The 23,006-nt window shown below is 43.6% G+C and overlaps 4 non-coding genes across 4 annotated transcripts; all 4 read right to left on the bottom strand.

Annotated features, from left to right (window-relative positions):
• Positions 1-968: 968 nt before the first annotated feature.
• Positions 969-1,042, bottom strand: trnat-agu (transfer RNA threonine (anticodon AGU)). Its single transcript has one exon. It is a non-coding gene; the product is annotated as a tRNA-Thr (tRNA).
• A 1,103-nt stretch (positions 1,043-2,145) lies between these two features.
• On the bottom strand, positions 2,146-2,219 carry trnap-agg (transfer RNA proline (anticodon AGG)). Its single transcript has one exon. It is a non-coding gene; the product is annotated as a tRNA-Pro (tRNA).
• A 1,101-nt stretch (positions 2,220-3,320) lies between these two features.
• On the bottom strand, positions 3,321-3,394 carry trnat-agu (transfer RNA threonine (anticodon AGU)). The gene has a single exon. It is a non-coding gene; the product is annotated as a tRNA-Thr (tRNA).
• A 5,439-nt stretch (positions 3,395-8,833) lies between these two features.
• On the bottom strand, positions 8,834-8,907 carry trnat-agu (transfer RNA threonine (anticodon AGU)). The gene has a single exon. It is a non-coding gene; the product is annotated as a tRNA-Thr (tRNA).
• Positions 8,908-23,006: the final 14,099 nt, after the last annotated feature.

Here is a 23,006-nt window from a genome sequence, read left to right as displayed (position 1 = left end):
GATTTGAACCCAGGATCTCCTGTTTACTAGACAGGCACTTTGACCAGCTAAGCCACAGCACCTTGTTATACAATATTTAAAGTGTAATGGAAAAATTTTGCCTTTGTGCTATTTCTTATCCAACACACTCGTCATGTGCTGGTTAGGTGCAATACTGAACATTCTTACACAAACAACTGATCTCTTGTGCCCTGTCGTACATCAAGTCTAAACATCTGATGTTCCATTTGACTGACTAATAATTTTTGATATATGTTTGTCTTTTACACCCGGACTCTGGCTCCATCCTATCTGACTCCCCACCAGACCCAAGGCTGTTAAAGCGAATGCATCTTGTCTTGGAAGCTCGGTGCTCTTTCCTTTGGATAACAAGACATGATGATGCAGAAGTGAGAAAGCACACATTCTCACTCACAGCAAGATAAGGTGGTACAAACAATTCCATTGCTGCAGAGAGACATTCCACCAGAGCCACAGAAAGGGGTTAAAAGGCAGAAGCAACTTGAGGATCGCGGGCTCTTTGCATCACACCTTCGTGGTGTGTGCACTGAGATCCCCAGCTGGTTTTTGGTTTGTTGATGTGCACGATCAACATCCATGCTTCTTATTTGCTTTCCCCATTATTTTTATTTTCTTTATTATTTCAATAAATCGCACAAAAGGACAACTCTCTCATCTGCTTCTTTATGGAAAATTTCCACCACAGAAATTTGTTTCTACACCTCACTTTACATAAGGTGTATGTGAAAATGGTTCTCAATAACCTGCAATCTATCTACATCTGTAAATAGGTATCACCTGGCACTGCTGGGAGTTGAACCCAGAATGTCCTGTTTACTAGACAGGCACTTTGACCAGCTAACACCTTGATTTGGCAAAATCTAAAGTTGTTTCTACACCTCACTTTACATAAGGTGTACTTGAAATTACTTCTAAATATTGTGCAATCTATCTAAATAGGTATCAGCAGGCACTGCTGGGATTTGAACCCAGGATCTCCTGTTTACTAGACAGGCACTTTGACCAGCTAAGCCACAGCGCCTTATTTAGGTAAAATCTAAAGTTGTTTCAACAGCTCACCATGCACCTCACTTTACGTAAGGTGTAGTTGAAAATGTTTCTAAATAACATGCCACCTAGCTACATATTTAAATAGGTATCAGCAGGCACTGCTGGGATTTGAACCGAGGATCTCCTGTTTACTAGACAGGCACTTTGACCAGCTAAGCCACAGCACCTTGTTATTGCAGTATTTAAAGTGTAATGGAAAAATTTTGCCTTTGTGCTATTTCTTATCCAACACACTCGTCATGTGCTGGTTAGATGCAATACTGAACATTCTTACACAAACAACTGATCTCTTGTGCCCTGTCGTACATCAAGTCTAAACATCTGATGTTCCATTTGACTGACTAATAATTTTTGATATATGTTTGTCTTTTACACCCGGACTCTGGCTCCATCCTATCTGACTCCCCACCAGACCCAAGGCTGTTAAAGCGAATGCATCTTGTCTTGGAAGCTCGGTGCTCTTTCCTTTGGATAACAAGACATGATGATGCAGAAGTGAGAAAGCACACATTCTCACTCACAGCAAGATAAGGTGGTGCAAACAATTCCATTACTGCAGAGAGACATTCCACCAGAGCCACAGAAAGGGGTTAAAAGGCAGAAGCAACTTGAGGATCGCGGGCTCTTTGCATCACACCTTCGTGGTGTGTGCACTGAGATCCCCAGCTGGTTTTTGGTTTGTTGATGTGCACGATCAACATCCATGCTTCTTATTTGCTTTCCCCATTATTTTTATTTTCTTTATTATTTCAATAAATCGCACAAAAGGACAACTCTCTCATCTGCTTCTTTATGGAAAATTTCCACCACAGAAATTTGTTTGTACACCTCACTTTACATAAGGTGTATGTGAAAATGGTTCTTAATAACCTGCAATCTATCTACATCTGTAAATAGATATCACCTGTCACTGCTGGGAGTTGAACCCACAATGTCCTTTTTACTAGACAGGCACTTTGACCAGCTAACACCTTGATTTGGCAAAATCTAAAGTTTTTTCTACACCTCACTTTACATAAGGTGTACTTGAAATTACTTCTAAATATTGTGCAATCTATCTAAATAAGTATCAGCAGGCACAGCTGGGACTTGAACCCAGGATCTCCTCTTTCCTAGACAGGCACTTTGACCAGCTAAGCCACAATGCCTTATTTGGGCAAAATCTAAAGTTGTTTCAACAGCTCACCATGCACCTTACTTTACGTAAGATGTAGTTGAAAATGTTTCTAAATAACATGCAATCTATCTACATATTTAAAAGGTATCAGCAGGCACTGCTGGGATTTGAACCCAGGATCTCCTGTTTACTAGACAGGCACTTTGACCAGCTAAGCCACAGCACCTTGTTATACAATATTTAAAGTGTAATGGAAAAATTTTGCCTTTGTGCTATTTCTTATCCAACACACTCGTCATGTGCTGGTTAGATGCAATACTGAACATTCTTACACAAACAACTGATCTCTTGTGCCCTGTCGTACATCAAGTCTAAACATCTGATGTTCCATTTGACTGACTAATAATTTTTGATATATAATTGTCTTTTACACCCGGACTCTGGCTCCATCCTATCTGACTCCCCACCAGACCCAAGGCTGTTAAAGCGAATGCATCTTGTCTTGGAAGCTCGGTGCTCTTTCCTTTGGATAACAAGACATGATGATGCAGAAGTGAGAAAGCACACATTCTCACTCACAGCAAGATAAGGTGGTGCAAACAATTCCATTACTGCAGAGAGACATTCCACCAGAGCCACAGAAAGGGGTTAAAAGGCAGAAGCAACTTGAGGATCGCGGGCTCTTTGCATCACACCTTCGTGGTGTGTGCACTGAGATCCCCAGCTGGTTTTTGGTTTGTTGATGTGCACGATCAACATCCATGCTTCTTATTTGCTTTCCCCATTATTTTTATTTTCTTTATTATTTCAATAAATCGCACAAAAGGACAACTATCTCATCTGCTTCTTTATGGAAAATTTCCACCACAGAAATATGTTTCTACACCTCACTTTACATAAGGTGTACGTGAAAATACTTCTAAATAATGTGCAATCTATCTAAATCTGTAAATAGGTATCAGCAGGCACTGGTGGGATTTGAACCCAGGATCTCCTGTTTAATAGACAGGCACTTTGACCAGCTAACACCTTGATTTGTCAAAATCTAAAGTTGTTTCTACGCCTCACTTTACATAAGGTGTACTTGAAATTACTTCTAAATATTGTGCAATCTATCTAAATAGGTATCAGCAGGCACTGCTGGGATTTGAACCCAGGATCTCCTGTTTACTAGACAGGCACTTTGACCAGCTAAGCCACAGCGCCTTATTTGGGTAAAATCTAAAGTTGTTTCAACAGCTCACCATGCACCTCACTTTACGTAAGATGTAGTTGAAAATGTTTCTAAATAACATGCAATCTATCTACATATTTAAATAGGTATCAGCAGGCACTGCTGGGATTTGAACCCAGGATCTCCTGTTTACTAGACAGGCACTTTGACCAGCTAAGCCACAGCACCTTGTTATTACAATATTTAAAGTGTAATGGAAAAATTTTGCCTTTGTGCTATTTCTTATCCAACACACTCGTCATGTGCTGGTTAGGTGCAATACTGAACATTCTTACACAAACAACTGATCTCTTGTGCCCTGTCGTACATCAAGTCTAAACATCTGATGTTCCATTTGACTGACTAATAATTTTTGATATATGTTTGTCTTTTACACCCGGACTCTGGCTCCATCCTATCTGACTCCCCACCAGACCCAAGGCTGTTAAAGCGAATGCATCTTGTCTTGGAAGCTCGGTGCTCTTTCCTTTGGATAACAAGACATGATGATGCAGAAGTGAGAAAGCACACATTCTCACTCACAGCAAGATAAGGTGGTGCAAACAATTCCATTGCTGCAGAGAGACATTCCACCAGAGCCACAGAAAGGGGTTAAAAGGCAGAAGCAACTTGAGGATCGCGGGCTCTTTGCATCACACCTTCGTGGTGTGTGCACTGAGATCCCCAGCTGGTTTTTGGTTTGTTGATGTGCACGATCAACATCCATGCTTCTTATTTGCTTTCCCCATTATTTTTATTTTCTTTATTATTTCAATAAATCACACAAAAGGACAACTCTCTCATCTGCTTCTTTATGGAAAATTTCCACCACAGAGATTTGTTTCTACACCTCACTTTACATAAGGTGTATGTGAAAATGGTTCTCAATAACCTGCAATCTATCTACATCTGTAAATAGGTATCACCTGTCACTGCTGGGAGTTGAACCCACAATTTCCTGTTTACTAGAAAGGCGCTTTGACCAGCTAACACCTTGATTTGGCAAAATCTAAAGTTTTTTCTACACCTCACTTTACATAAGGTGTACTTGAAATTACTTCTAAATATTGTGCAATCTATCTAAATACGTATCAGCAGGCACAGCTGGGACTTGAACACAGGATCTCCTCTTTCCTAGACAGGCACTTTGACCAGCTAAGCCACAATGCCTTATTTGGGTAAAATCTAAAGTTGTTTCAACAGCTCACCATGCACCTTACTTTACGTAAGATGTAGTTGAAAATGTTTCTAAATAACATGCCACCTATCTACATATTTAAAAAGGTATCAGCAGGCACTGCTGGGATTTGAACCCAGGATCTCCTGTTTACTAGACAGGCACTTTGACCAGCTAAGCCACAGCACCTTGTTATTACAATATTTAAAGTGTAATGGAAAAATTTTGCCTTTGTGCTATTTCTTATCCAACACACTCGTCATGTGCTGGTTAGATGCAATACTGAACATTCTTACACAAACAACTGATCTCTTGTGCCCTGTCGTACATCAAGTCTAAACATCTGATGTTCCATTTGACTGACTAATAATTTTTGATATATGTTTGTCTTTTACACCCGGACTCTGGCTCCATCCTATCTGACTCCCCACCAGACCCAAGGCTGTTAAAGCGAATGCATCTTGTCTTGGAAGCTCGGTGTTCTTTCCTTTGGATAACAAGACATAATGATGCAGAAGTGAGAGAGCACACATTCTCACTCACAGCAAAATAAGGTGGTGCAAACAATTCCATTACTGCAGAGAAACATTCCACCAGAGCCACAGAAAGGGGTTAAAAGGCAGAAGCAACTTGAGGATCGCGGGCTCTTTGCATCACACCTTTGTGGTGTGTGCACTGAGATCCCCAGCTGGTTTTTGGTTTGTTGATGTGCACAATCAACATCCATGCTTCTTTTTTGCTTTCCCCATTATTTTTATTTTCTTTATTATTTCAATAAATCGCACAAAAGGAAAACTCTCTCATCTGCTTCTTTATGGAAAAATTCCCCCACAGAAATTTGTTTCTACACCTCACTTTACATACTGTAAGTGTACGTGAAAATACTTCTAAATATTGTGCAATCTATCTACATCTTTAAATAGGTATCACCTGGCGCTGCTGGGAGTTGAACGGAGAATCTCCTCTTTAATGGACAGGCACTTTGACCAGCTAACACCTTGATTTGGCAAAATCTAAAGTTGTTTCTACACCTCACTTTACATAAGGCGTACTTGACAATACTTCTAAATAATGTGCAATCTATCTAAATAGGTATCAGCAGGCACTGCTGGGATTTGAACCCAGGATCTCCTGTTTACTAGACAGGCACCTTGACCAGCAAAGCCACAGCACCTTGTTATACAATATTTAAAGTGTAATGGAAAAATTTTGCCTTTGTGCTATTTCTTATCCAACACACTCGTCATGTGCTGGTTAGATGCAATACTGAACATTCTTACACAAACAACTGATCTCTTGTGCCCTGTCGTACATCAAGTCTAAACATCTGATGTTCCATTTGACTGACTAATAATTTTTGATATATGTTTGTCTTTTACACCCGGACTCTGGCTCCATCCTATCTGACTCCCCACCAGACCCAAGGCTGTTAAAGCGAATGCATCTTGTCTTGGAAGCTCGGTGCTCTTTCCTTTGGATAACAAGACATGATGATGCAGAAGTGAGAAAGCACACATTCTCACTCACAGCAAGATAAGGTGGTGCAAACAATTCCATTACTGCAGAAAGACATTCCACCAGAGCCACAGAAACGGGTTAAAAGGCAGAAGCAACTTGAGGATCGCGGGCTCTTTGCATCAGACCTTCGTGGTATGTGCACTGAGATCCCCAGCTGGTTTTTGGTTTGTTGATGTGCACGATCAACATCCATTCTTCTTATTTGCTTTCCCCATTATTTTTATTTTCTTCATTATTTTAATAAATCGCACAAAAGTACAACTCTCTCATCTGCTTCTTTATTAAAAATTTACACCACAGAAATTTGTTTGTACACCTCACTTTACATAAGGTGTATGTGAAAATGGTTCTTAATAACCTGCAATCTATCTACATCTGTAAATAGGTATCACCTGTCACTGCTGGGAGTTGAACCCACAATGTCCTTTTTACTAGACAGGCACTTTGACCAGCTAACACCTTGATTTGGCAAAATCTAAAGTTTTTTCTACATCTCACTTTACATAAGGTGTACTTGAAAATACTTCTAAATAATGTGCAATCTATCTAAATCTGTAAATAGATATCAGCAGGCACTGCTGGGACTTGAACACAGGATCTCCTCTTTCCTAGACAGGCACTTTGACCAGCTAAGCCACAATGCCTTATTTGGGTAAAATCTAAAGTTTTTTCAACAGCTCACCATGCACCTTACTTTACGTAAGATGTAGTTGAAAATGTTTCTAAATAACATGCCACCTATCTACATATTTAAAAAGGTATCAGCAGGCACTGCTGGGATTTGAACCCAGGATCTCCTGTTTACTAGACAGGCACTTTGACCAGCTAAGCCACAGCACTTTGTTACAAATATTTAAAGTGTAATGGAAAAATTTTGCCTTTGTGCTATTTCTTATCCAACACACTCGTCATGTGCTGGTTAGATGCAATACTGAACATTCTTACACAAACAACTGATCTCTTGTGCCCTGTCGTACATCAAGTCTAAACATCTGATGTTCCATTTGACTGACTAATAATTTTTGATATATGTTTGTCTTTTACACCCAAACTCTGGCTCCATACTATCTGACTCCCCACCAGACCCAAGGCTGTTAAAGCGAATGCATCTTGTCTTGGAAGCTCGGTGTTCTTTCCTTTGGATAACAAGACATAATGATGCAGAAGTGAGAGAGCACACATTCTCACTCACAGCAAGATAAGGTGGTGCAAACAATTCCATTACTGCAGAGAGACATTCCACCAGAGCCACAGAAAGGGGTTAAAAGGCAGAAGCAACTTGAGGATCGCGGGCTCTTTGCATCACACCTTCGTGGTGTGTGCACTGAGATCCCCAGCTGGTTTTTGGTTTGTTGATGTGCACAATCAACATCCATGCTTCTTTTTTGCTTTCCCCATTATTTTTATTTTCTTTATTATTTCAATAAATCGCACAAAAGGAAAACTCTCTCATCTGCTTCTTTATGGAAAAATTCCCCCACAGAAATTTGTTTCTACACCTCACTTTACATACTGTAAAGTGTACGTGAAAATACTTCTAAATATTGTGCAATCTATCTACATCTTTAAATAGGTATCACCTGGCGCTGCTGGGAGTTGAACGGAGAATCTCCTCTTTAATGGACAGGCACTTTGACCAGCTAACACCTTGATTTGGCAAAATCTAAAGTTGTTTCTACACCTCACTTTACATAAGGTGTACTTGACAATACTTCTAAATAATGTGCAATCTATCTAAATAGGTATCAGCAGGCACTGCTGGGATTTGAACCCAGGATCTCCTGTTTACTAGACAGGCACCTTGACCAGCAAAGCCACAGCACCTTGTTATACAATATTTAAAGTGTAATGGAAAAATTTTGCCTTTGTGCTATTTCTTATCCAACACACTCGTCATGTGCTGGTTAGGTGCAATACTGAACATTCTTACACAAACAACTGATCTCTTGTGCCCTGTCGTACATCGAGTCTAAACATCTGATGTTCCATTTGACTGACTAATACTTTATGATATATTTTTGTCTTTTACAGCCGGACTCTGGCTCCATCCTATCTGACTCCCCACCAGACCCAAGGCTGTTAAAGCGAATGCATCTTGTCTTGGAAGCTCGGTGTTCCTTCCTTTGGATAACAAGACATGATGATGCAGAAGTGAGAAAGCACACATTCTCACTCACAGCAAGATAAGGTGGTGCAAACAATTCCATTACTGCAGAGAGACATTCCACCAGAGCCACAGAAAGGGGTTAAAAGGCAGAAGCAACTTGAGGATCGCGGGCTCTTTGCATCACACCTTCGTGGTGTGTGCACTGAGATCCCTAGCTGGTTTTTGGTTTGTTGATGTGCACGATCAACATCCATTCTTCTTATTTGCTTTCCCCATTATTTTTATTTTCTTATTATTTCAATAAATCGCACAAAAGGACAACTCTCTCATCTGCTTCTTTATGGAAAATTTCCACCACAGAAATTTGTTTCTACACCTCACTTTACATAAGGTGTATGTGAAAATGGTTCTTAATAACCTGCAATCTATCTACATCTGTAAATAGGTATCACCTGTCACTGCTGGGAGTTGAACCCACAATGTCCTTTTTACTAGACAGGCACTTTGACCAGCTAACACCTTGATTTGGCAAAATCTAAAGTTTTTTCTACATCTCACTTTACATAAGGTGTACTTGAAAATACTTCTAAATAATGTGCAATCTATCTAAATCTGTAAATAGATATCAGCAGGCACTGCTGGGACTTGAACCCAGGATCTCCTGTTTACTAGACAGGAACTTTGACCAGCTAAGCCACAGCGCCTTATTTGGGTAAAATCTAAAGTTGTTTCCACAGCTCACCATGCACCTCATTTTACGTAAGATGTAGTTAAAAATGTTGCTAAATAACATGCAAGATATCCACATATGTAAATAGGTATCAGCAGGCAGTGCTGGGATTTGAACCCAGGATCTCCTGTTTACTAGACAGGCGCTTTGACCAGCTAAGCCACAGCACCTTTGTATTGCAATATTTAAAGTGTAGTGGAAAAACTTTGCCTTTGTGCTTTTTTTTATCCAACACACTCGTCATCTGCTGGTTAGGTTCAATACTGAACATTCTTACACAAACAACTGATCTCTTGTGCCCTGTCATACATCAAGTCTAAACATCTGATGTTCCATTTGACTGACTAATAATTTATGATATATGTTTGTCTTTTACACCCGGACTTTGGCTCCATCCTATCTGACTCCTCACCAGACCCAAGGATGTTAAAGCGAATGCATCTTGTCTTGGAAGCCCGGTGCTCTTTCCTTTGGATAACAAGACATGATGATGCAGAAGTGAGAAAGCACACATTCTCACTCACAGCAAGATAAGGTGGCGCAAACAATTCCATTGCTGCAGAGAGACATTCCACCAGAGCCACAGAAAGGGGTTAAAAGGCAGAAGCAACTTGAGGATCGCCGGCTTTTGCATCACACCTTCGTGGTGTGTGCACTGATCTCCCCAGCTGGTATTTGGTTTGTTGATGTGCACGATCAACATCCATGCTTCTTATTTGCTTTCCCCATTATTTTTATTTTCTTTATTATTTCAATAAATCGCACAAAAGGACAACTCTCTCATCTGCTTCTTTATGGAAAATTTCCACCACAGAGATTTGTTTCTACACCTCACTTTACATAAGGTGTACGGGAAAATGGTTCTCAATAACCTGCAATCTATCTACATCTGTAAATAGGTATCACCTGGCACTGCTGGGAGTTGAACCCAGAATGTCCTGTTTACTAGAAAGGCACTTTGACCAGCTAACACCTTGATTTGGCAAAATCTAAAGTTGTTTCTACACCTCACTTTACATAAGGTGTACTTGAAATTACTTCTAAATATTGTGCAATCTATCTAAATAGGTATCAGCAGGCACTGCTGGGATTTGAACCCAGGATCTCCTGTTTACTAGACAGGCACTTTGACCAGCTAAGCCACAGCACCTTGTTATTGCAATATTTAAAGTGTAATGGAAAAATTTTGCCTTTGTGCTTTTCTTATCCAACACACTCGTCATGTGCTGGTTAGATGCAATACTGAACATTCTTACACAAACAACTGATCTCTTGTGCCCTGTCGTACATCAAGTCTAAACATCTGATGTTCCATTTGACTGACTAATAATTTTTGATATATGTTTGTCTTTTACACCCGGACTCTGGCTCCATCCTATCTGACTCCTCACCAGACCCAAGGATGTTAAAGCGAATGCATTTTGTCTTGGAAGCCCGGTGCTCTTTCCTTTGGATAACAAGACATGATGATGCAGAAGTGAGAAAGCACACATTCTCACTCACAGCAAGATAAGGTGGCGCAAACAATTCCATTGCTGCAGAGAGACATTCCACCAGAGCCACAGAAAGGGGTTAAAAGGCAGAAGCAACTTGAGGATCGCCGGCTTTTTGCATCACACCTTCGTGGTGTGTGCACTGATCTCCCCAGCTGGTTTTTGGTTTGTTGATGTGCACGATCAACATCCATGCTTCTTATTTGCTTTCCCCATTATTTTTATTTTCTTTATTATTTTGTCGTGTATTCTCTTTGTTCTTCAATCACGGCAGAGATTTCACACGGACACAACTTTGAAGTTTAAATCAATAGCATACAGGTTTATTATATGACGAATTAACACAATCAGATAACGATTACAAAAGAGTAATAGCAAGAGAGGCAGAGACCGAATTCACCTGCTTGTTCCTCTGCAGAGAGAACTGAGAGGTCGGAAAAGGTCAGCTGTGTGCTACCAGCGGACCCTCTGCGAAGCGCTCTGAAAAACCCCAGCCTGTGAAGGCCCTCCTTATAACCACCACCTAGAGTCTTTCCACATGTCCAAATAAGGCTACTTGGAAGGTCCTGGCGCTGGGCCGTGTTATCTGTCCAGCTCCCAGATCCCTCTGGCCCAGCTTCAACCTCTCCGTTCCTTTCCCAGGTCGGCGTGACATTTTGAATAACTCAGATAGGGTCGGCGTGACATTTTGAATAACTCAGATAACTATTGTTAAACAACAGATTCTGTGAACACAGACTCTGTGAACTCAGTTTAAGCAAACACACGAACCCATCTACTCTATGTATTTCTCTCATAAGCAATGATCAATTTTACTACAAACTTCCCCCTCAATGGACAGATAAATGTCCATTTAAGCTAACGCCAATTAACCTAATTTACCCTATTCAGCTTTCTATTAGATGACCATTGAACAACTAGTCTTAATAGAACCTCCTCACTCTTACCCTGTTATTTTATCCTTAGTGTGGTGACCGCAATGATGCTAAGTAAAACTATGCAATTTAAACCACCTGTTTTACCTCACGCCCAAATTAGTTTAGAGGACTGCCTTTTCAGGTGAATCCGGTCCCCCACCTTAAAACAACACAAAAAACACACATCATGTGGTACAAACTTCTGCTACATTGTGTCAGATTAATTCAGATATATAGTGGCAAACAATACTACACACCACAGCATACATTTGTCATTTTTCTGGTTACAAGAACATTAATGCAATACATGAACAATGTGGACAATCTGTGGCATTTTACAGAATAGACGTGTGCCTTTAACTGTGTGCGGATTATATGTGCATAGATAGATGTGGTGCATATCAGGCCGTCTCCAGTCTTCCTCTCCGCTCTCACGCTGATGGGGTGGCACCGTCCTCATCCGCCTCCTCGTCCTCCCCGTCCTCGGGCCCGATATGGATCCAGTCAGGAACTGGAAAAAGGTCACCTCCCTCACTACCTATGCTACTCTGACTGCTCTTCACTCTCTGTTTAATAACCGCCATCTGCATCGTCTGCTTGGTTACTGCTCTGAGCGCTAATGATCTCAAGCACGGAATGCAACAACAGAAGATGAGTCCTAGGACAACTACTCCTACAGTAATCATTACCCCCAATTTAATCAGCCCCTGTTTCCAGCCCCCAGCCATATTTTCCAGCCAATTTGTCCAGCTCAAATCTGACCCACTGCCAGCCGCCTCTTTTACCTCAACTCTGAGCGTTCTAAGTCTCTTCATTGCCTCAGTGAAGGCTCCATCCGGGGCTGTATGTCCTGGAATATACGTACAACACACATCACCTATGAGAGCACACACACCTCCCTTCTCTGCTAAGATCCAGTCTAGTGCTTGCCTATTCTGCCACGCTACTGCACTTGTTGCACCCACCTGCTCTCCCAGAGCCCCTAACGCATCGTCTGTGTAATTAATGAATCTCTGCAAAGAAAAATAAATGTAGTTCACCCACTCTGTGTTTTTAGAGGTCGTGATCCAAGGTAGAATAGATTCGAATCCTGAGGCAATCTCGTTCCTAGCTTTGAACTCGTTTGGGATCCCTCGGGGTTGTCCAATGGCATCGATGTAAACTCTGGGATCTGGTTGATAACTTCGCTTATTTCTGCTGCTGACATTCTTGTCTTGTTCTTCTCCCTTAAATGTAATTATCTCTTGTGCCAATTGCACCCGAGCACACCTGCCAGCCCATCCCACAGGTAGGACTGCGTAGAGGTGCTGACCTCCACACCACCAGAAATGGTCAGCTAGTGCGATGGTTTGATCTAAATAGGGGCATCCTGCTACGAGTATCGGTCTCAGCATTCCTGATACTAGAACAGCTGGCTTCAGGTGCGGCTTTGTGCAGTTAAGGGTCGTGACCTGCCATCTATGGCTGCAGATCTTGCGCTTGATCTTACCCACGGGCACCATACCCATACGCTCAATACATTCAAAACGACCAATTGGAATTAAAGGGGCATTATTTGGCATACCTTATAGCACGCTCTTCTGTCCTATTCTGACATTTAAGTCTTCACAGCGCTGAACGTTGGTCTTCCCGTGGGCATAGAAATCAACTGATGCCTGGAAAGAGGGTGAACCTAAATACAGTAAACACTCTGCTTCACACCAGGGTCTAGGACTTTGAGTGTATGCCCGCAATCTCTTTTCACAATCCTGCCAACTGAAAATCGTATTTAGCACAAAAAACCTATCAGGCTTAGCTTTAGTACAGATGTAACAATCAGTCTTCCCATTAGCCAACCCCGCAAACTGAACCCATCTGTACCAGCTATTTTGCAGGCGCACATCCACTAGAGTATTCTGACCCTGTTCCTCGTCTTCCTCCTCATCTTGTTCTGACAAAAATCCTTGTAATTTTGTGATCAGCCCATCAGTCCACCCTGACACCGCTTGCTGCATCCATCCTGAAAGGCCTGAACCACTGTTCGGCATTGAAGCCCCCGCTGAAGCAACAACGAGCTCTTTGGTTGCTGATCCGGCCGGCCGCTGAGTCTGAACCTCATCCTCATCCTCCACAATGTTTCCTGGTGGGGGCTGTAGGGCTGCAACCTCACGGTGTGCACTCCCTCCTTTATTCTTGGACCAGATGACTCTAGGACTCTCGGGTTTCCTATTGCGAAAACCTACTCTAATGTCCCATACTTTTCCTGACTCCATCTCTCCCTCTCTCACTCTGATGGAACACCTGTCTTTTCCCCAGGAAGTAGGGAACTCATACATGCGCTGGCCCATCCACTCTATCCCACACAACCGCTCCTGGGACTCCTGGTCCACCGACACATAAATGGTCATTGTGTCTGCAGTCGAGTCCCACTCTATGATTGACATCTGGGCACTCCAGGTGGTCCACACCCCATAACTCCACCCAGGGTCATTAGAGGTCCACACATTAACTCTAGGCCATTCTTTCCCTACAGGCCCTCTACGTCTGCCTATGTTACTCTTGGCCCCTACTGACCCGTTCGCATCTCTCCTAAGTCTTAACTGTTCCCCTGCTTCGGAGGACACGGGTGGTCTGAGGCATTGCTGCACCACCCCAAGTGTCCCCACCAGCAGCAGGAGGACCAGGATCACTGTCTTTTTCTTCTCCGGACCACTCATCCTCCTCTTTTTTGGTCACTGACCCTGTTTCCCCCTCTGGTGCTTTAACACAGTGGTTTAAATGATACCAGGTAGGAGAGCCTTCAACTTGTACTGCTCTTGATGTAGCTCGGACCACCGTATAGGGACCTTCTCGTCGGGCGTGGTCCCACTTTCTCCTGAACACCTTGACGTACACCAGGTCACCTGGTTTCACTTTAGGCTCCGGATCGTCCTGCGCCTTCGTTGCCTGTAACGAAACAACACGGGAGGAAATACTCCTGTGTATATTAGTCATTTGTCTCACATAAGATTTCATGTCATTTGTCAAAATGTCCAGCGATGGACCTTTTACGGCTCGATAGGCTGGCACTGGCATTGGTCGACCAAGCAAAGCCTCATGCGGTGTTAGTTTTAGTGTTCGGTGAGCACTTGCTCTGCAAGCCATGAGAGCAAGCGGTAAAGCGTCTATCCAGTTCAGACCGGTAGACATACAGATCTTCAGCAGTTTGTTTTTCAGAATCCCATTGCACCTCTCAACGTCCGACTGAGAGGTGGGGCAGTAAACACTGCCATACCTCTGCTTTATTCCTAGTTTCTGCAAAACACATTTCACTGTTTTGTCTACAAATTCTTTTCCGTTATCTGAACTGATTTTTAAAGGAATGCCAAATCTTGGAATAACTTCTCGGCACAAGAATTTTGCCACTGTGTCAGCCGTTTTATGTTTTGAAGGTGTGGCCTCCACCCATCGGCTAAATCGATCAATTACAACCAGGAGGTAGCGTTTACCTTGCACTGGCCGTATCATATCGACAAAGTCTAGGGTTAAATGTTTGAACGGACCATCAGGAATTGGCAGGTGTCCCGCTGGGGGCACCGTTCCCCGCCTGATGTTACACTTAAGGCAGGTTTCACATCTGCTTAGCGTCTCGTCAACATGCTGATAAAGCTTGGGAGCCCAGAAGTTCCACTCTTTGATCCGCCTTACTACTTCTCCCCTGGATTCGTGGCTCAAACCATGAGCTTCATGTATGAGCAGTGACAACAGCCCACTAGGGGCTATTAATAGTCCCTCGTGATTTCTCCACAATCCGTCTGCTCCTCTTGCAGCCCCTCTCTCAACCCAGAGCTGCCGTTCAGCATCTGACACCTCTTCCTGTAATAAGCACAAGTCTTTAGATGTTATTTGATCTTCATTGTCGGGTGCATGAACTACTAAAAGAGCTGTAGCTTCGGCATTAGCTGCGTTCTTCGCTGCTCTGTCTGCAGCAGCATTTCCTTGTGTAATTATTGAATCGTCTCGTTTATGAGCTGTACACTTAATGATGGCCAGAGCTGCTGGCTTCATCATTGCTAGCAGCAATTGCCTTATTTGCTCACCATGTGTCACTGGAGACCCATCAGTCTTCTTAAACCCTCTGCCTTTCCAGGCTGCTCCAAACAAGTGACACACACCATGCGCAAATGCTGAGTCTGTGTATATGTTGGCTCGCTTGCCTGTTGCGAAATCACAAGCAGCTGTCAAAGCTTTCAGCTCTGCAAGTTGCGCAGAACAAGGCTGAGTGCACTCCTGAGCAGTCATCACCTCCATTTTTCCATCTCTCTCCTGTACTACTGCAAACCCTGCTTTAAGCTCCGAACCCTGCCTATAGCAAGATCCATCCACAAACAGAGTCATGTCTACTTGGTCTAAAGGAGTGGCACTCAAGTCAGAGTGTAGCTTAGCATACCTCTCAGCCTCCGCTACGCATTCATGTTCTTCCCCCTCATGGGGCAGAGGAATGGCATCTGCTGGATTTTTTACCTTGCAGACACGTATTGTCACATCTGGATATTCAAGGAGTCTGTGATAATCACTGAGGCGTGGTGCAGTTAGCAAATTTGCCTCTTTCAATCAAATTGACAAGCTTGTGGTGAGACAAAATTTCAATGGGATAGCCCATGCTCAAAGCTGAGGCTTTCCCATACATCAAATGAGCAGCAGCTAGGTGCCGATAACAGGTTGGCAGACCCAGCTCCACAGGGGTCAGTGACATAGAATAATACGCTATGGGCTGAGCATGTGTTCCAACTCCAGTCCTCTGTGCCAACACACCACACGCATGCTCCTGTCGACAAGAAACATACAACAAAAATGTTTTCTCATAGTCTGGGAGAGCCAAGGCCGGAGCCTGCTGCACAAGCAACAACTTAACTGTCTCAAATGCCATGTGACCCTCTGGGGGTCCATGAGAGCGGCGCTCGCAAATTACCCGCTCCTTTTATCTTTTACCATGTCCCTTAAAGGCTGCACAACTGTGGAATAACCATCGATCCACTCAGCGCTGTAACCTGTCAGCCCTAAAAATGTCAACATCTCTCGGACTGTGGTCGGTTTGGGTGCTTGGGACACAGCTTTCAGCTGATCAGGAGACACAGCTCTGGTCCCCTCTGCAATCATTCTCCCCAAATACTCCACACGATCCCTACAGTACTGCAGCTTTTTTAGTGATGCTTTATGACCTCTCTCGGCTAACAGGGTCAACAGAGTGATAGAGTCCTCATGGCATGTTTCCAAATCAGGTGCGCAGAGGATTATGTCATCAACGTATTGGATGACAGTGCTTTTTAGCTTTTCAGCCAAATCATCCATATCTTCCTTTAAAACTTTGTTGAATAGATGTGGACTGTGTTTGAACCCTTGTGGCAATCTAGTGTATGTGTAGGATCGTCCCCTATATGTGAATGCAAAAAGATGTCTGCTGTATTCACTTACTGGCACGCTGAAAAATGCTGAACACAAATCAACCACTGTAAACCACTTTGCATCAGGTGGAACATTGGACAATAACGTATGTGGATTCGGGACTTCAGCTGGATAATCTTCAACTACTTCATTTAAAGCTCTAAGGTCATGCACTAGCCTAAACCTTTCCTTATCCGCTTTTTTAATTGGAAATATAGGTGTGTTGCTGCTAGGGTGCGGCTCCTCCACAAGCACACCCGCATCCAACAGACCTTGAATGGTTGGCTGAATTCCAGCCTCTGCTTCAGGCTGAAGCGGATATTGTGATTTCCATGGAGGCCTACAACCAGGTTTTAGGTGCACCTCCACTGGCTGTGCAGACTTGATTAAGCCTACATCAGTGTCGTGTTTAGACCAGAGTTTTTCTGGTACTCGCTCCACCATTTCCTTCTGTAACTCAGAATGTTGATGACAGAGCACAGTCTGACAGGGAAGGCTGATGACTTGTGGGGACGCCCAACCCTCAGCTGAAATAGCTATTTTTAGAAACAACTTATCCTCACTCACCCAAATGTTCTTGTTTTCTGTAGGTCTAAACTTTGCTTGTTTAGATTGCACAATCATCTGACCTAAATGTTTAGGCTCATACTCCGGATTTACTAGAAGCGTCACGTGGGGCATGCTATTTTTTATTCTAAACTCTTGATCTAAATAATCCCCTTTCTCTACCGTCATTGCAGCTCCCTGCCTCCCTAAGACGATAGACGCAGACTGGATCGGGATTTTTCCTGGCTGCTTTTTGATCCAGTCATCTGGTTGCGCTTCAGATTCTGTTTTGAAATACTGGAGTGTGCAGTGAGGAGGACACGCAGGGCGAGAAGCTTCCGGCATGTTGGCTCGGATGAAGTCCATCCATATTTCAGCAGAGTTCATGAATGTCTCATCTATATTTCCGAGCCAATACACCATTTCTTCATCTTCTCTCATAGTCATCTGATGGTGTACAGTGTCCACAATCACTCCATCTGGCGTGCATAAGATAGTGCAGCCTAGTTTACACAGAGCGTCTCGTCCAAGTAAATTCACTGGAGTCTGGTCCGATATTAATACTGGCAGTTCCACTGTTCTTCCCTGGAACTGTAGAGGAACCGGGCTCGATCGGGGAATCAGTTGCTTTGTCCCTGAGAATCCAACGATCCGTACATACTGTCCAGATCTTGGGAGGTGATCAGCATCAGCGTTGCTAACACAGGTGTAAGCAGCTCCGGAATCAGCCATCATGTTAATAGGTTTACCAGCTACTTGCACCGGCACCAAAGGCTCTTCATCAGGGCTTGAAACAGATGTTAATGGCAACTGATACTCCCCTCCCGGATTCCCCTGATCCTCAGGGCATCCCTAGTAGCCAACGGGGGGACCCCGCCATGGACTGGTGGGTCCCGTCTGCCGGGCCGCCCCCTGTTGGTTCTGGCTGTTTACGGCTCGCATCCATAAGAAGCACTGGCGTTTTATGTGTCCGATCTTACCACAATGAAAACACTTAATCCCACGGCTATCCCCCATCCCTCTTCCTCTGCCAGCCGAAACTCCCCCTCTCATCCTAGATGGGCCTCCTCTCCATCCGTCTGGCTGGACATAGATCACTTGTGGCTGGACAGCTGCTGGGGCCGCCCCTGGGGGTGGGGGTGCGTGTTGGACCACAGCTTGTATTTTCTTTTTCCCTTCTGTGAGCTGCTGCTGGGTCAGCTTTCTCACTGCCTGCTCGTCCTGCTGCTTCTGACGGAGCACAGCAGAGCGAACTTTGGTCACAGCATCTATCACGTGATCTGTGAATTGTTCAAAGGGCATGGTGTAGAGTCCCACTGCATCACCCAGCTTACTCTGTGCCGGGAGTGGCAGCCCATCAACAATCCTCTTCCTCAGAGCCTGCCTATGGAAAATGTCCTCATCAGGCTTCCCACCTGTTTGTCTTATCCATTCTTTACGTGTGAGGTGAACATAGGCTTGTGGGCTCTCATCATCTTTTATTGGCACTGCCACAATACTGTCAGGCTGGATTCTGGTTGGATAGCGCAGTCTCAGGGTTGTCCACAGCGCGTTGCGATGTCTATTGAATAGTTCTCCATCGTGTGCTTGTGTTCCAGCATACGCGTTCATCTGTGCTGCTCTCAGCGTTTCCTCCATTTCCTGTTTCCCCAGCACTTTTCCCAGGAGGGCCTTGAGGTCACCCATAGCCAGGATAGTGGCGATGGTCTCTTCTCCGAAAGCTGCAATCCACTTCCCTGCCCCATCATGCAGACAAGGCAGTCTTTGCACCAGCCCCTCCAGATCCATGGTTGGCCAGGGCACATACTGCAGATTTGCACCTTTGGCCAGCAGGGGGTACTCTGATGCTTCCTCCACCACTTCTGAAGGGACTGGCTGTCCCTGGGAGCTGAGTGTGATGATTCCATTCATCTTTCCATGCTCTTCCTCCACCTCACTCCCGGGAGCAAACGCTGCAGCCACACTCACTCGTTTCTTCATTCCTGGCTGCTTGGGCTTGGCTCCCTCCTTCAAATAGCGGGGGGTCGACACCATGCTTGGATCTGGCAGCTTAGAATATTCCACATCTGCCAGTGACCTCCTGACCCTCTCGCTTTCCCCAGTTGCACTCTCTCCGTCACATTCCTCTTCGGCCTCGCTGCCGTCCTCTGCACACTCTGATTGTTTGATGTCCTGCATTACTTTATCATGCAATCCACTAATGCGGCGAGTGTCTTTCCCTGCAAGCTGCGCTGCTTTTGCATATGTGGCGGGCAGCTCCTCTAGGTCATCTAGCTCTATCTCTCTTTCCCTAACCTTTTTTAACTCCTCGACCGGGTAAATGCTTTTACCTGATCTGCCAGATCTAAGCGAGTAGTCCCCCAACAGTCTTATTTCCCGAACAGGCATCTGTGCAGCGTACGGAGGGGGTTTCCCTCCCTTCTTCATCTCTTTTTTCTTTAGCTCAAGCTGCTTTTTCACATGCTCCACTGTTTTCTCCCCCAACATTTTGGCCTGGTCGGTAAATAGTTTTAGCATTGCAGTCTCCCGCTCTCGCTTTTGTGCGCGCTTGGCCGATTTATCTTTTATTTTGTAATTTTTTATTAACACTCCCATCTCTGCACACTGCTCTCGGTCGAATGTTCCATCGGATGGCCAGGGTGATGTGGCTTTACGTGTTCTCTTATTCCACTTTTTTGAATATTTCTGGATCTCCGCTACTAGGAGGGGATATTTCTTCCCCAATATCGCAACTGGAGATGTGTCTTTTTGTGTAGCCATGGTTCCTATATATAGTGTATATGTATGTATAGGTACGGGATATATGTGATGTTTATTTGTCAAACAAACAGGAAATTTTTTTTTTTTTTTTTTTTTTTTTTTTTTTTGAAGTCTTTAAAATAATTTAAATGCTGTCCGTGACAATAATGATGGTGACAACACTAATGTCTCATTACAGTCGGCCTACTATGTGTCTATAGTTCTCCAATACACACTCACACACACACACACACACCCGAGCCTAATGCTCTGACCAGTACGACACACACGCTGAGCCTAGTGCTCTAAGCAAGAGAACACACACACTTTCTCTCGGGAAAACACACACACTCTCTCTCGGGAGCGTGAACAACAGAAGAGGCCCACAGCTGCCGCCTCCACACCCAATTTAGAGACCGCGCCTCAACTCCCCCCTTTTTTATTATTTTAATAAACAAAGCAGCCGCGGTCTTTACACACCGTGACCAGCTTGACCACTTCCAACCACAGTGCGGACACGTCGTCACAGAAAGTGCAATGTTTTAACACTCAGATTACGTCAAAATGATTATGAAAGTACAAAGAAAAGTGAACACAATATAGAACAATCAAAAATGTAATGTAAAGTATTAAACTACTACAAAAATTAAAACTTCGTCGCCACCTGGCACCAAGCCAACGTCTCCCCCCAACTATCGAAAACACACGTATGAGGAGCGGGGATCTGCTTCTAGTCACACACACACACACTCACTCCCCCGCCCTCCTGCTCTCTTTTCCTCTCTCCCTCACACACACACACACTCCCTCTGCACCGGAGGAGTAGAGGAGCCGCTGTCAACCCAGCCTACTTCAAATTTAACTCAGCAACAAGCAACTATTACGCCGTTTAACTTTACATACGTATATACACAAATACACACTTGATTAAACTTCATACACTATTGCCAGCACACTTCATATGCATATCACAGAAAGCGCTTTTACTGATTTCCCTATGTTTCTCAGGCCTCACAACTCATGAGAAAATCTACACTTGGATTGATCAGTCCCAAGCTTAATGTAGGTCTCCTCATACGCACATAAACCTACAGTGCCTTAAATATATAAGCATATATATATATATATATATATATGTATATATATATATATATATAAATTTGGTCTAATTTGGTGAGTAAAAGTCGGCTTTTCGGTTCACTAAACTGATTGCACTGAGGCCGCACCGTAATCTGACGCTGTTACTAATCCTCACCTTAATTTTAGAACCACTTGAATAAATATTTTTCAGTCCCGAACTATAAAATGGTAAGTACAGAGTATCCAACTTACAAAAGGGTGTTTAGTATATGTTGCCAATTTGGGTTCTTTTTCTTGGGCCTGCACTTCCAACGTCAGTTACCGTACTTACACAGCCTTAAATTTATTTTAGCCACATACAGACTATAAAAGCCCTTGATTTAGAATCTCCCAACGTCGTCTGTCAAAGAGCTAACATGTAAGTCAACATTTAGAGGTCAATAGGCCATGTCATTTTCTATTTCCCACAATAAAAGCAAAGTACAGCACACAAAATAAAGCAGTTGGTTAGTTATATTTATATACAGCAAATTTTACAAGCAAATTCTCCACTGCCTCTCTCTGCTTATTCCCACACAGATTGTTTTCTAGAAATAGCCGAATCAGAATTTAGAATCTTCTAATGTAACCAACATTTGCCCACACTGCCCCCAACACAGAGAATCGTCATGTAAGAGCTTTAAGCGCATCTCACCTGTGGCCACCAGTGACGAGTCGTCTCGGGCTGGGTGCAGTCGGGCACCTGTCGGCTTCAGACCCGGCTTTCTTGCCTTTTTCGTGACGCCATTTTCTGTCGTGTATTCTCTTTGTTCTTCAATCACGGCAGAGATTTCACACGGACACAACTTTGAAGTTTTAAATCAATAGCATACAGGTTTATTATATGACGAATTAACACAATCAGATAACGATTACAAAGAGTAATAGCAAGAGAGGCAGAGACCGAATTCACCTGCTTGTTCCTCTGCAGAGAGAACTGAGAGGTCGGAAAAGGTCAGCTGTGTGCTACCAGCGGACCCTCTGCGAAGCGCTCTGAAAAACCCCAGCCTGTGAAGGCCCTCCTTATAACCACCACCTAGAGTCTTTCCACATGTCCAAATAAGGCTACTTGGAAGGTCCTGGCGCTGGGCCGTGTTATCTGTCCAGCTCCCAGATCCCTCTGGCCCAGCTTCAACCTCTCCGTTCCTTTCCCAGGTCGGCGTGACATTTTGAATAACTCAGATAGGGTCGGCGTGACATTTTGAATAACTCAGATAACTATTGTTAAACAACAGATTCTGTGAACACAGACTCTGTGAACTCAGTTTAAGCAAACACACGAACCCATCTACTCTATGTATTTCTCTCATAAGCAATGATCAATTTTACTACATTTCAATAAATGTGCCTGTCTAGTAAACAGGACATTCTGGGTTCAAATCCCAGCAGTGCCTGCTGATACCTATTTACAGATTTAGATAGATTGCACATTATTTAGAAGTATTTTCAAGTACACCTTATGTAAAGTGAGGTGTAGAAACAACTTTAGATTTTGCCAAATCAAGGTGTGGTTAGCTGGTCAAAGTGCCTGTCTCGTAAACAGTAGATCCTGGGTTCAAATCCCAGCTCTTCCTCCTGATACCTATTTAGATAGATTGCACAATATTTAGAAGTAATTTCAAGTACACCTTATGTAAAGTGAGGCGTAGAAACAACTTTAGATTTTGACAAATCAAGGTGTTAGCTGGTCAAAGTGCCTGTCTATTAAACAGGAGATTTCTCCGTTCAACTCCCGGCAGCGCCAGGTGATACCTATTTACAGATGTAGATAGATTGCAGGTTATTGAGAACCATTTTCACATACACCTTATGTAAAGTGAGGTGTAGAAACAAATTTCTGTGGTGGAAATTTTCCA

This window comes from Betta splendens, chromosome 9 (assembly GCF_900634795.4).
Source record: "Betta splendens chromosome 9, fBetSpl5.4, whole genome shotgun sequence".
Lineage (NCBI taxonomy): Eukaryota > Metazoa > Chordata > Actinopteri > Anabantiformes > Osphronemidae > Betta > Betta splendens.
Note: the sequence above shows the minus strand (reverse complement) of the source record. Positions and strands in the feature narration are given on the sequence as shown.